The 12992-nt window shown below is 49.9% G+C and overlaps 1 protein-coding gene across 2 annotated transcripts in view; it reads right to left on the bottom strand.

Annotated features, from left to right (window-relative positions):
* Nucleotides 1-12992, bottom strand: part of SMARCC1 (SWI/SNF related BAF chromatin remodeling complex subunit C1) — a 94568-nt gene that overhangs the window by 3365 nt on the left and 78211 nt on the right. The window lies entirely within an intron of this gene.

Here is a 12992-nt window from a genome sequence, read left to right as displayed (position 1 = left end):
TGGGGGTGGGCATTCAGCGGTGGTGAAGACAAGCAGCCACGACACAGCTCTGGACACCTATGCATGTCGCAAGCACCTCACGGGGATCTTTGAAGCAGCTTGGCAAACACAAACAGAAAGGGGGGAAGAAAACCCACACAAGCTGTAAATTCACTGACCCCCACCTTGAGCTTTGGGGAGCCCAGATGATGCTGGCTGCAGCACGATCCAGGAGATGAAATCCTGGCATCCCATGGCTCCAAAAGTAACTTATTTTCCTGCCAAAAAGGAGTTAAGTTTCTACGGCCCACCCACAATAACTGTTGCGGACAGACGGGCTGGGCTTGCTCAGTAATTTTCCCCCAGTCCCACCCACAGGCCTCTCGACAGCCACTCCCTTCTGCTCGCATCCTGGTGCTGAAGATGGCAGAGGTAATTATTCTTATTCTCGTTCCTTGGAGGTTTTAACAATAATTTTTTATTATTATTAATAATAATTTATTATTTATACCCCGCCCATCTGGCTGGGTTCCCCCAGCCACTCTGGGCGGCTCCCAACAGATTAAAAACAGAATAAAACATCAAATGTTACAAACTTCCCTAAACAGGGCTGCCTTCAGATGTCTTCTAAAAGTCAGATAGTTGTAGTTTCCAGGTCACCGTCAAAGGTAGCCCCACGTAGAGCGCATTGCAGTAGTCCAAGCAGGAGATAACTAGAGCATGCACCGCTCTGGCGAGACAAGTCTGCGGGCAGGCAGGGCAGGTAAACAGCTGCCCTGGACACAGACTTGACCTGCGCCTCCATGGTCAGCTGTGAGTCCAAAATGACTCCCAGGCTGCGCACCTGGTCCTTCAGGGGCACAGTGACCCCATTCAGGACCAGGGAGTCCCCCACACCCACCCACACCCCCAGAACAGTACTTCTGGGTGGCCGCCTGTCATGGGTGCTTCAGCTGAGATTCCTGCATTGCAGGGGGTTGGGCTGGATGGCCCTCGGGGTCCCTTCCAGCTCTGCAATTCTATGATTCTGTCTGAAGAGTGGACCAGAGGACATTCAGTTGATGGGATGGTCCCTCCCTCTGGACTGAGGAGGCAGAGTCTTCCCAAGTCTTTCACCACCAATTAAACAATTATGACAGAGGAAGAAGGCCACCGTGCTATCCTGACCAGAGGCAGGAAAGATCTGGAGGGATGGGGTGGCTCCTTAAAGGCTTGGGAAGACCCTTGGCTTTTCCAGCCCATGGGAGGCATCACCTTGTCACCTGAATGGCCTCCAGTCCACTCTGGCAAACCTCATCCCTGAAGGCAGGTACACCAGCTGCCCAAAGTGCCAACCAACGCCTGCAGTTCGGTCAAGAGAGTGGCCCTGAGAGAGCAAACAAGTCAGGTACAACAACAACAACAACAACAACTTATTTATACCCCGCCCATCTGGCCGAGTTTCCCCAGCCACTCTGGGCGGCTCCCAATCGAGTGTTAAAAACAATACAGCATTAAATATTAAAAACTTCCCTAAACTGGGCTGCCTTCAGATGTCTTTTAAAGATAAGATAGCTGCTTATTTCCTTCACATCTGAAGGGAGGGCGTTCCACAGGGCAGGTGCCACCACCAAGAAGGCCCTCTGCCTGGTTCCCTGTAACCTCACTTCTCGCAGGGAGGGAGCCACCAGAAGGCCCTCGGCGCTGGACCTCACCGTCTGGGTAGAACGATGGGGGTGGAGACGCTCCTTGAGGTATACAGGAATGTTTAGTGGCTCCAACCCTGGCAGTTCCATTCAGGGCAGCGGGGAAGACTTCTGCGCAAAAAGTCCCTCGCCTCAAGACAGCTTGCAGTTGTATCACCAGATGGAGGCAAGACAAGGGGGTGTGGGGAGAGATGGAGGAGCTGAATTGGGCCAATTCCCAGTTTACTGGTATGGAGACTTTGCCTCTCTTAGGAACACTTCACAGAAGCAGCAGGACTCAAGGAGCGTTTGGAAGAAAGAGTGTGGCAATCCTAGAGTGGAGAATGGGTGGGTTCTTTTTGGGAACAGTATTACCAGCCCCAACACGTCGCTGCGGGGGACCGTTCCGCATTATCTCTCACAAACAACGAATTTACTTTTCAGAGACAGCAAGAAGTGAAGTGGCTTTTTCCTTGCGGCAGCTGCTACTCAGCGAGGGGACTCACGGATGAAGCCGTCTTGTGAGAGAGCAAGGGCCACACAGCCAAATTATTTCTCATTTCGTGTGTGGGGTGGAAGTTGGTGAGCAATGTTGGGCTGCAGCTGTTCATAAATTTAAACTTGGATTAAGGAGGGTCCTTAACCTGGCCGTCTCCAGGAAACTGAGGGAGGAGAGGGGAGTGCAATTGCTGTACTTTCTCACAGGGGCACAACACACACACACACACACACACACACACACACACACACACACACACACAGCACTTTGGCCTCTCCAGCCAAGAAAGCCCATTAAAAATGTGTTACACAGCAGTGGTGGGAACTGAGGCCAAGGAAATTCCTAGCTCAGCAGATAAGGTGAAGGCTGCTGTGTGCCAAGTTATTGACTGCCACTCTTAACACCCACTTACAGCCTGTTACTGCGACAGATTTATTAGCATCTTGTTAGCATCAAGAAGTACCTTTTTTTCTTCATTAAAAAAACCCCAACCCTTTCTAGACACACAAACTCTAGCGGTTTCTTTTTACAGGAAGAAACCCTCATGTCTGGTACCTCGATTGCAAGTTAGGCAGAGATCACATGCAACTCCTCTGGATCCAGAAAACTCAACACCCCCCTGCAGGTGAGAGGGCCCGAAATAGAGGACCCATAGGCCAGTTCAGGACCAGATGAATAAAGGATTCCCAGCCTGGAACTGATGAGCTCCAGCCGAGCTCTCAATCTTCCTTAGACCTTAAGATCCTTGTGCTGTGCTGGCCTGGCACACTTCCAAAGTACCAGGCTATCCTATCAACTTTTGGCCACAAGTCCAGCCTTCTGTCCAGCACCCAAGACCAGCTCTCCATAAACTCCACACCAATGGAACCAAACTCCTTCCTGAGGGACATAAATTGCTCTGTAGACACGGTTCCAGTTTTAGGATGAATTTGTTCCATGCAAAAGACTGGAGTAATGACAGTGGATGGGAGGAACGAGAGCACAAACCTTGTGAGATTGGGCCCAGGGTGTGTGTGTGTGTGGTGTGTGTAGCAAGCAGGGAGAGCAGCAGCAGAAAGAAGAGAGAATTGGCTGCCCCTTCCCTGGTGACCTACTGGGAGTTTCTACTGAAAGCATCACAGTGATAAGGCATTTGCAGCGCAATGCTACTAAGAAACCTCACTGGCTGCACCTTTTGATATTTAGCAAAGGTGAGCTGAGACTTATGGCAGCTTCTCCATTAGGGAGTTATCTTCTGCAATCATTAGCAAAAGAAGCACTTTCTCTCTCTCTCTTTTTTAAAAGCTGCCTTTCTTCTGCCTGTACCCCTGAAACTAATTTCCCCACCACCAAAGCCCTCCAAATCCTAGGCCTCCTGGTTCAAGAGAGTAAAGTGAATTCAGTCCTCTGCAATTCCTTGTACAGTGGTACCTCGGGTTACAGACGCTTCAGGTTACAGACTCTGCTAACCCAGAAATATCACCACGGGTTAAGAACTTTGCTTCCGGATGAGAACAGAAATCGTGCTCCGGCGGTGCGGCGGCAGCGGGAGGCCCCATTAGCTAAAGTGGTGCTTCAGGTTAAGAACAGTTTCAGGTTAAGAACGGATCTCCAGAATGAATTAAGTACTTAACCTGAGGTACCACTGTAAAAGCAAACTGGGATTCCACTAACACCTTCAGGCTGGCAACCACGACATCCCATGTTTATGCTGAAGTCTCCTATTTGCATGGTTTATTCAAAGACACCACACAGCTTCCTGGGTGGTAGGATATATCTATAATCTTTACTGAATCCCCTTCCTCTCTCTCGCCTCCAGTACCAAGGTTCAGAAACTGTTAAGGCTCTTCAGTCTTGAGACAGCCAAACAAATGAGCAGAAAACTTTGGCATTACTGCAGCACAACAGATGGAAAAAACCTCCAAACCCTGCCTGGGCAAAGGGTTCTCAGAAGAATCTTCCAACCAGAGAGGAGAGACTGCAAAACCCATCCATGCACACATGGATGTGCACACAGCCTCCGGCGAGCACACTCTCCACACGCAGCTATGGCATTTCTGCCATTCCCTTAAAGAGCAGCAGCAACCCACCAGAAGCTCTCCCCGTGCAAAAGCTCCTCTAGTCATCGGCCTGAGGAGACTTGCTCCCCTTTCCAAAGGAGAAACAGGGACTGCCCACAAGGCTTTTGCTGCTGGGGTCTTCCTTCGATGCTCCAGAGCACCTGACCAGGTGAAAGCAGAGCAGAGCATGGGACAACACCGCAGAAGATTTGCAGGGAACCCCCCTCTCCCTGCCATGTTCAGCTGGAAGTTACCCAGCTTGGCTCACTTCCCTCCTCACAATGGGAGCAAAGAGTGCAGATTTACTGCTGCAGATTCTGGCTTCTATCTTTTGTCTGCAACCAGGTTCCTCTCTCATGAGATCTGAGGAACAGAGACCAGTAAGAATAATAAAAATTTATTATTTATACCCCGCCCATCTGACTGGGTTGTCCCAGCCACTCTGGGAGGCTTCCAACATAATATAAAAACACAGCGAAACAACAAGCATGAAAAACAGGACTGCCTTCAGAGGTCTTTGGGAAGTCACATACAGTGGTACCTCAGGTTAAGAACTTAATTCGTTCCGGAGGTCCGTTCTTAACCTGAAACTGTTCTTAACCTGAAGCACCACTTTAGATAATGGGGCCCCTGCGCCGCCAGAGCACGATTTGTGTTCTCATCCTGAAGCAAAGTTCTTAACCCGAGGTACTATTTCTGGGTTAGCGGAGTCTGTAACCTGAAGTGTATGTAACCTGAAGCATATGTAACCCGAGGTACCACTGTAATTGGTTCTCTCTCTGACATATGATGGGAAGGCGATCCATGGGGAGGGCGCCAATATGGGAAAAAGCCCTCTGCCTGGTTCTCTGTAGCTTCTCTTCTCACAGTGAGGACACGGCCAAGTTTGCAGCCTGCCACAGGCGAATAGCAACCTCCCCCAATCAAAACTCAGACCAGCTGGGGCAAAACATGCAGACATTAAGATCAGGGGTTAGCAGGAGACATTTGCGCCTATCATTCGCTCTTTCATTGGAGGTTTATAGGCAGAGGTTGGATAGCCATCGGCCGTGGATGCTCTACTGAGATTCCTACATTGCAGGGGTTGGACTAGATGACCATGGGGGTCCCCTTCCATCTCTACGATTCTATGTGGGAGCTGTTTGATGAGGAAAATCCCCATGTATAGATGCTGATCATAAAGGTAAAGGTAAAGGGACGTCTGACCATTAGGTCCAGTCGCGGCTGACTCTGAGGTTGTGGCGCTCATCTCGCTTTATTGGCTGAGGGAGCCGGCGTACAGCTTCTGGGTCATGTGGCCAGCATGACTGAGCCGCTTCTGGCGAACCAGAGCAGCGCATGGAAACGCCGTTTACCTTCCTGCCGGAGCGGTACCTATTCATCTACTTGCACTCTGACGTGCTTTTGAACTGCTAGGTGGGCAGGAGCAGGGACTGAGCAACGGGAGCTCACCCCGTGGCGGGGATTCGAACCGCCAACCTTCTGATCGGCAAGCCCTAGGCTCTGTGGTTTAGGCCACAGTGCCACCCGCGTCCCTTAATGCTGATCATAGCCTGCCCTTAACTGGCTAAAAATGACTGCTTAGCCTCTGTGAAATTTCACCTGCTTGCTCCAGAACCGAGGCTACCTCAGGCTAAGTTCTGCTGCAGGCAAATAGAAAAAGCAATGGTGGGCTCACTCCAGCCCTCTCTTCCTCGAGCGCATGAGGAGCGTTGTGGCGGGACTACATGGCAGTTTGGCAACCTCAGAATTAGACGGAAACCGACAGAGGGACTGCTTGGACCAGAGGTCTTTTTAAGAGCTGAAGAGAGCAAGTTCATCGCTCTGCTCATCTGGGAATTGCCATGAGGAAATAATGGAAGGAAGGTCAATAATCCCGTGGTCTTCATGGAGCCCTGCCTCTGATCGCTCAGATTCTGATCTTCAGGCTGAAAGAGGCATTGCGCTCTCGAAAGGCTCACGTTTCCCTTCGCTCGCCACTTTCATCCTCCCTCTCTTTCCCCACCGTACATAAATAGCCACAGCCACCAGAATGGTCAAGTCTATTCCTTGAAACCCAACCGCATCCAATAAACAGGGAGCACCGGCAATCGAGTTTCTTCAGCCACAAAATGTTTCCCCAACTGCCCTGGTTAGATTTGCACAGGCCTGTTAAGCCTGAGATTTCTTCAGCAGAATCAAGGCACTAATGTAAGTAATTAAAAAAGGGTGGGGGTAGGACGACGGCAGGTGGAAAGAATCGACTTAATCCAGCTCACACTAAGCTGGGCTTTTGGGGGAGAGGGCTGCACAGGTACCCCAGCCCGCACTAGAAACTCAGAAAAATAAGCCAGTTGCCAAATGGCACCTTAAACCTAGGTTATGGTCGCCACAACAGAATGGCCACCGTTCCACCCCAACCGGTGGAATGTATTATTGTTATTCATTTCTATACCGCTTTATATTTTTAAAAAATCTCAAAGCTGTTGACAATACACCCATCAAATAAAACAATCCAGGATAAAACAAATTCAAGCTTCAAGGAAAATATTTCGGATCCTTCTCTGAGTGGCATTTGGCTTTCCCCATATTTATTCATCTAGTGCAGGGTCTGACCGTTTGAAATGAGCTGTAGGAACTCGAGATTCTGGGCTGGCTGCTTGACTTGGGTCCTGGCTGTATCCCGCGAGGCACATCTGGATATGTAAATCCCACACCTGGCTAAGTTTGTGGCCTTCTGCCTCCAATAGCTATTCCAGGCAAATTCCAAAATGTTTCAGTGCACAAGTCTAGTTCATCCTCAATTGTCTTTTTCTCCCCAGAAGCTAGAAATGTTTCAGGTCTGAATTACTGAACTCCTCTTCCCAAAGAACCCGTAATCCAACTGGACTGAGTTCTTCTTCTGCCAAGCTTATATACAGTGGTACCTCAGGTTACATATGCTTCAGGTTACAGACTCCGCTAATCCAGAAATAGTGCTTCAGGTTAAGAACTTTGCTTCAGGATGAGAACAGAAATCGTGCTCTGGCGGTGCGGCGGCAGCAGGAGGCCCCATTAGCTAAAGTGGTGCTTCAGGTTAAGAACAGTTTCAGGTTAAGAACAGACCTCCAGAACAAATTAAGTACTTAACCCAAGGTACCACTGTATTTGCTCCAGGTAATGTAGCATAGTAAGCCAAGGTTTTTATTAACCTGGCAGATGCTAGACCACTGAGTACTATTAACCTTATTCTGAAATAGCTACCTTCAAATACAAAATCATCATCATCATCATCATCATCATCATCAGGTTAGTTCTTGGATAATATTTAGATCTAGGCTTTGGACTTGCAACAGTTGTTTGGGCTCCGCTTTCTTGGTGAATGTTATAGAAATTAGCATTTCTTGTGAGGCATTTTCAGAGTGAGTGCTTCAATGGTGAGGGTGGGAATTAAGCTTCTTGGCCTCACCCAGAAGAATGGGGATAATAATCATGGCCCTACCTTACGAGAATGTTGTAAGGATCACTAGTGCTGCGAAGGGTCTGAATGAGCCATTTAAAAGGTATTTGTTCTGCCCTCCCCACCTCCCCCAGGAGAAATTTTGGTGGGAGGCATGTTAGTAAAACACTTGGGGGTGCCCTGCCCTGCCCCCAAGATCAGCTGGGGAGGGAAAAGCCCTCTGCGCTTCCACTGGCAACTGCACCCGCTTTCTGCCTGCCCGTTTCTAAGCCTGCATTGTATTTGCCAAGAAAATGGCTTCCCACTAACATTATTCTTGCAGCGGAGACGCGGTGATCTGTTAAGGCAAGAGATGCTCGCGGGCGACTCTCTGATCGCGGCAGCTTTCAGGCTGACAAATAATGTAGCCGAGACCATCCAGGGTGGGGGGGTGGGGGAGCCCGACTCAAAAGTGGATTAAGCATTTTGGGCATTCCGGTCAGCAGGAAAAGGGGGGGGGGGGAGAGGATGCACAACACAAAATGCTGCTCTTTGGGAGGAAGAGGAAAATACGGCTTGAAACTCGGAGGCAATGGCGGGGGGAGTGGAAGACAGTGAAGTGTGACCTACATAAGGAAAGGGAAAAGCTTAAAGGGGGAGGGGGGAGGCAGATGTTTCAGGAGGGAAGGTAGGTTCGCTACTGTGAGAGGCAGCCTACTGAAAAACCCTTCCTCGTTTGGGTCTCCTCCTCCCTCGGCCGGCAAAGTCACGCTGTGTGGCATCAGGCTCACATATGTTGCATGACACAGGCGTGTGCTTTGGGCTGTGCAGGGAAGCTTGAGCCTGGACAGGCCCCCGGGGGCTGTCCTGACACATTTATCGACTGCTCCTCCTCTGTTAATGGCGACCGATCACATTTTGTTAAGTGGAGAGTCTAGCATCAGGCTTTCGGGCTCTCTAGTCCTGGCTAAGGGGAGGCATGGGGTGGAATTCATTTATTCCAAACATTTCTGTGCCACCTTCTCAGCTTACATTTTTTTTTATTTTTTTAAAAAGCTTGTCAGTGTTGCAGGAATTTATGTATAGGTTGGATGGGTGGGGGGGTTGCCCCTCCAGCAGATATCATGCACATGCAGCCCACTACCAAAACCAGCACAACCGCTTTTGTGACTTTTGTGATTTGTCCCCACAAAACACCCCATCACAGTTTCTTCGTATCTATTCAAAGGGCCTTTGCTGCACGATACCAAATGTAAGAATCTATGTACTGGCTCACTGGGAAAACTTCAGAAATTCATATAGACGTGTGAGCTTAGCTACTCAGCAGCCCCTCTGCCTGAGTGATAATTCCTGGCATCCTGATACCGAGTGCCAGACAGGTAGCCATAACAAACCCAGATGAAGACAAAAGGGTGTGATTAACTTGGCTGGGAAACAGGGAAATGTAAAGATCTCTTTTGTTACACTTGATGGGTGTTTGGTGGAGGGCAAGGAGAACCATGGGGCAGGGTCCAGGATGCTCAGATTACTGCCACCAGACCTCCCCTTTCATGATGTAACCGTGATGTATGAGTGATGTAGTTTGGGGCGGAGTGTAACATGGGGATTAGCAGCTAATAAAAGTTTAGGGGCTCTTTTGTTCGGGGCTTCCATCTTGTTCCACCTTGTGGCAGGTGGGAGTACCGTCGCGACAGTCTTCAATAAAGACCAAGCCTACTAGCTGCTGTTTGCTCTGGTATTCCTGGCTTGTCCTTGTTTTTTTGTCCAAGGGAGCCCTCAGATTTCTCCGTTAACATTTATATTAAGCCAGAGCACTAAGGGCTTTTCCTGGGAGCTCAAAATATGCCACATCATGTTCTTTTGCTAGCCCTGACAACTCCCCCTTCTAAGGTAAGCCCCCAACCCCACATTACGGGGTTTTTTTGGGTGAGGAGGAAGGCTAAGGGGTTATCACTTATAGAGACCCACTTGCAGGTTGAGAGCTGCCAACAACCCCGTCCCACGCCCAAAATGGATGACAGTCTAAGGTTGAGCAGGAAGTAGTGGCCGTGTTGCCTGACTGCCACTTAAGAAAAATAAGAGTGACAGTGTGGTTTAATGGTTAGAGCACCAGGATTCAAAATTCTGCCCACTCAGCCAAGAAGCTCACTGGGTGACCTTAGGCTATTCACCGTCTCTCAGCCTAATGCACATCACAGGGCTCTTGTGAGGATAAAATGGGGGGAAAGAAGTATGCACACCACCTTCAGCTCCTTAGAAGGTGGGATATAAATGCAATAAATGCATTTGTTATTAAACCAGCTGAATGCAAGAGAAACTCTCTACAGTGTGCAGGATGTGTCTAGCCGGGAGAGCATGGAAACCAGAGTCCCTTCTGTGGGGCAACGCAGTGCCATTAAGCGTGCTTACGCACACACCCGAAAAATTATGAATGGGTTCCATAAAGCTGGACTGCGAGTCTTAATACCACTAGGCAAGCGCTGGAATCTGCCCTTCCTGCCGCATGTCTTCCCCAGGAGACCCAAAGAATCGCAAAGCCAGGCACTGAATAATTAAGCACGGTAGCTAATTTAGCATCAACTCTCCAGCTCCCCACTCCGCCTGCCGCGAACATTTCCATCACTTCTCTCCAGCGTGATAATTCACTCTACGCCGGTTGGAGAGACGGCAGCCCCCCCCCCCAAGACCAGCCTAATGCACCAAGAGGGTTATTTTCTGGGTTAAGACCAATTTGGACACCAAGCAAGTGTCCAGGGAGCTTCTTCCGAACACATCAAGCAGCGGGCAACGTAGTTTTTCAAGGCCAACACTGCCCAGACATAAAGCAAACTAAGTGGCACGCCAGTACTGAACTGGCTACCTTCAAATATTTATGGCTCCTAAATAAAATATCTCTGTCAGGAGGCACCAGGCAATGAAACTCGCTCAAGTGTTTTCTGCAGGCATAAAAGGCCTGCACAGCTCAATGTAGTTAAATCATTCTCTGGCATCCGCAGGAGGCAACAACCCCTGCCTGACTCCCTTTACCGCCAGTTCCAGCACAGGAAGTCTTTTTGCCTAGCCAGGTTTCAAATCCAGCGGGGCTATGTAGCGACTGCTAGGGCCGAGCTCATGGAAACCACCCTGGGCACTGGGCAGCCTGAAGGGGTGGCACTGAATATTCAGGCTGGAGCATCCCAAGACTCTTCACAAAGGATGTTTCAGCTTAAGTCCAACGGCACGTAGACTAATTTCTCTCCAGGGAACAAGCTTTGAACTAGAAGCTACCCAACAGAATAACGAGGTCTGGATTTGAAAGGGATTACATGAACCGTAAGAGAAGTCACAAGGGCACGGGAGAAGCAGCTCAGCCAGCCCTGGAGGTCTCAATTTGTGGGCGCTACTTTTCAGCGCTAGGTTAAGGTGCTGCAAGCAGCTGTGCTGCCTCCACCTGCCTTACGGCTTTTGCTACCTCTCAATTTCTGATTCATACGAAGGATTCCCTCCCCCGCCAAATGCCTGTTCTTCATCCGGTGAGACGAAGGACGACGTAGAAACATTTTAAACAAAATGCTCTGGACTGTAAACCATAGCTTACCCCCCCCCCCCTTTCTTCTTAGCCAGTAAGAATTTTACGAGCCCCTTATATTTTCTCTAGACCTGCCTGTCATTTCAGCAAAAGACTTCGAGCCCCACGCTTCCCTGCATGCTCTGCCGGATTAGCAGTTCTGCTTTTTTACGTGTCACCGGGAGGCAAAGCCAAGCCTGCCAGGGAATGGTTGCCGAGGGTGGGGGTAAGAGCGCGCAACCTTTCCCAGGCCACTGTGACGGAGCCGAGGAAGGAGGTCAAGCTGGTTGGTGGCCTCTGTGTGTGCTTTCTGCCTTGGGGCCTCCTCCTCCTCTTCCTTTCACAGAGAAGTCGTTTGGGGATGGTTGCAGAGGCTTCGCAAGCCTGCCTATCCCTCCACGCTGCCAGGATCACTCTTGCAGAAATCCAACAGGCAGGCAGGCAAGCAAGCAAGTGCAAGCTGCAGCTTTCCCTTTGCAGATGAATAGGTGACACACAAGCTGCACAGACTAACTGGGGCATGGAGCACACACCTGGTGAGATGGAGGTCAAGGGAGCTGCAGGCGGAGACACAGCAGGAGAACAAGGTGGGAGTCTGAGGACCAGCTGATCAGAGTGCGGAAGGAACGGAGCATACCGGATACAGGCAACAACCACTGGGTTGCATTCTCAGGCACCACTCGTTTTAAGTGAAATTGTGTGTATTGGGAACACCACTGAAAAAGCCTGCAAAGACCCTCAAAACTCTCCACAGGCCTCGATTGCCAGTGCAAGGGCTCCTGGCATTGCACCTGCAAAGGCTCATGGGATTGCTAGGTGTCGTTTCCGTGCAGTTTTCACCTTTCCTGCGCTCTTTTGGGACTGTTTTCGCCCTTTTCCTAGTCGCTTCCGGGTTCACGGCGATGCACATGCGTGCAGTCATGCACATATGAATGCACGAAAAATGGTCATTGCTTGTACTGACGTAAGAACCACCTACTGGATCAGGTCAATGGTCCACCTAGTCTAGCATCCTGTTCTCACAGTGGCCAGCCAGATGCCTCTGAGAAACCTCTCCCCTACTGTGACTTCCCGTAATGCTTCTTCTGGGAGGAGTGTGAGAGGACTCCAGTACAATTCACAGGTGTTCGGGGTGGTCTCCTTAATCCATGGTTGTACTGGAGGCCTACCGTGTGTCGGGCAGGGAACCACGGTTTAGCAGACAGATTCAAAACTTGCTGTGTCACAATAAACCATGTGTTGCAAGCGCATTTGGTCACTGACAAAAGTATGAGTCCCGGAGCAGCCCTGCTGGAGCTGGGCACCTGCCTAACCTTGGGCATTTGGTTTCCAACCCTGGCTAGTTACAGTGCCTCTAGGGCAGCAGAGGTGGTGAGATTCTACTCAGATATCGTGGTCTAACATGTTTGAGGCTAGGGCAAAAATCTCTGCTGGCTGGTCACATATATGCAGTTGTAAATGCCGGAGTTGTACAACTGGGCAGTGGGAGGTAGAACCAGATAACAAACAACAACAACAACAACAACAAAACCAGACAAGTTTACAGAAGGAAAACAAAGGACTGTGGTGCTGCCTGCCTTTGACAGCTTCAAATAATGTCTAACACAGGGTGACTTAACTGCCTGTTCAGAAGTCTGATCTGACACACACACACACACACACACACACACACACACACACACACACTTTTCTGATCTCCCAAGGGCTTGCTGATTTTGGCAGTGGCAGTGAACATAATAATAAATAAAGGAGACAACAGTGCTGGGATGTGCAGAGTGTGTGCAACTGATGTGTACCACCAGAAAGAGCCTGAATGTGACCGTGTGGGGGTGGGTTTTCTGACCAAACCCTCTACTGACGGGCAGCC

The sequence above is a fragment of the Podarcis muralis genome, chromosome 12 (genome assembly GCF_964188315.1).
Source record: "Podarcis muralis chromosome 12, rPodMur119.hap1.1, whole genome shotgun sequence".
Classification (NCBI taxonomy): domain Eukaryota; kingdom Metazoa; phylum Chordata; class Lepidosauria; order Squamata; family Lacertidae; genus Podarcis; species Podarcis muralis.
Note: the sequence above shows the minus strand (reverse complement) of the source record. Positions and strands in the feature narration are given on the sequence as shown.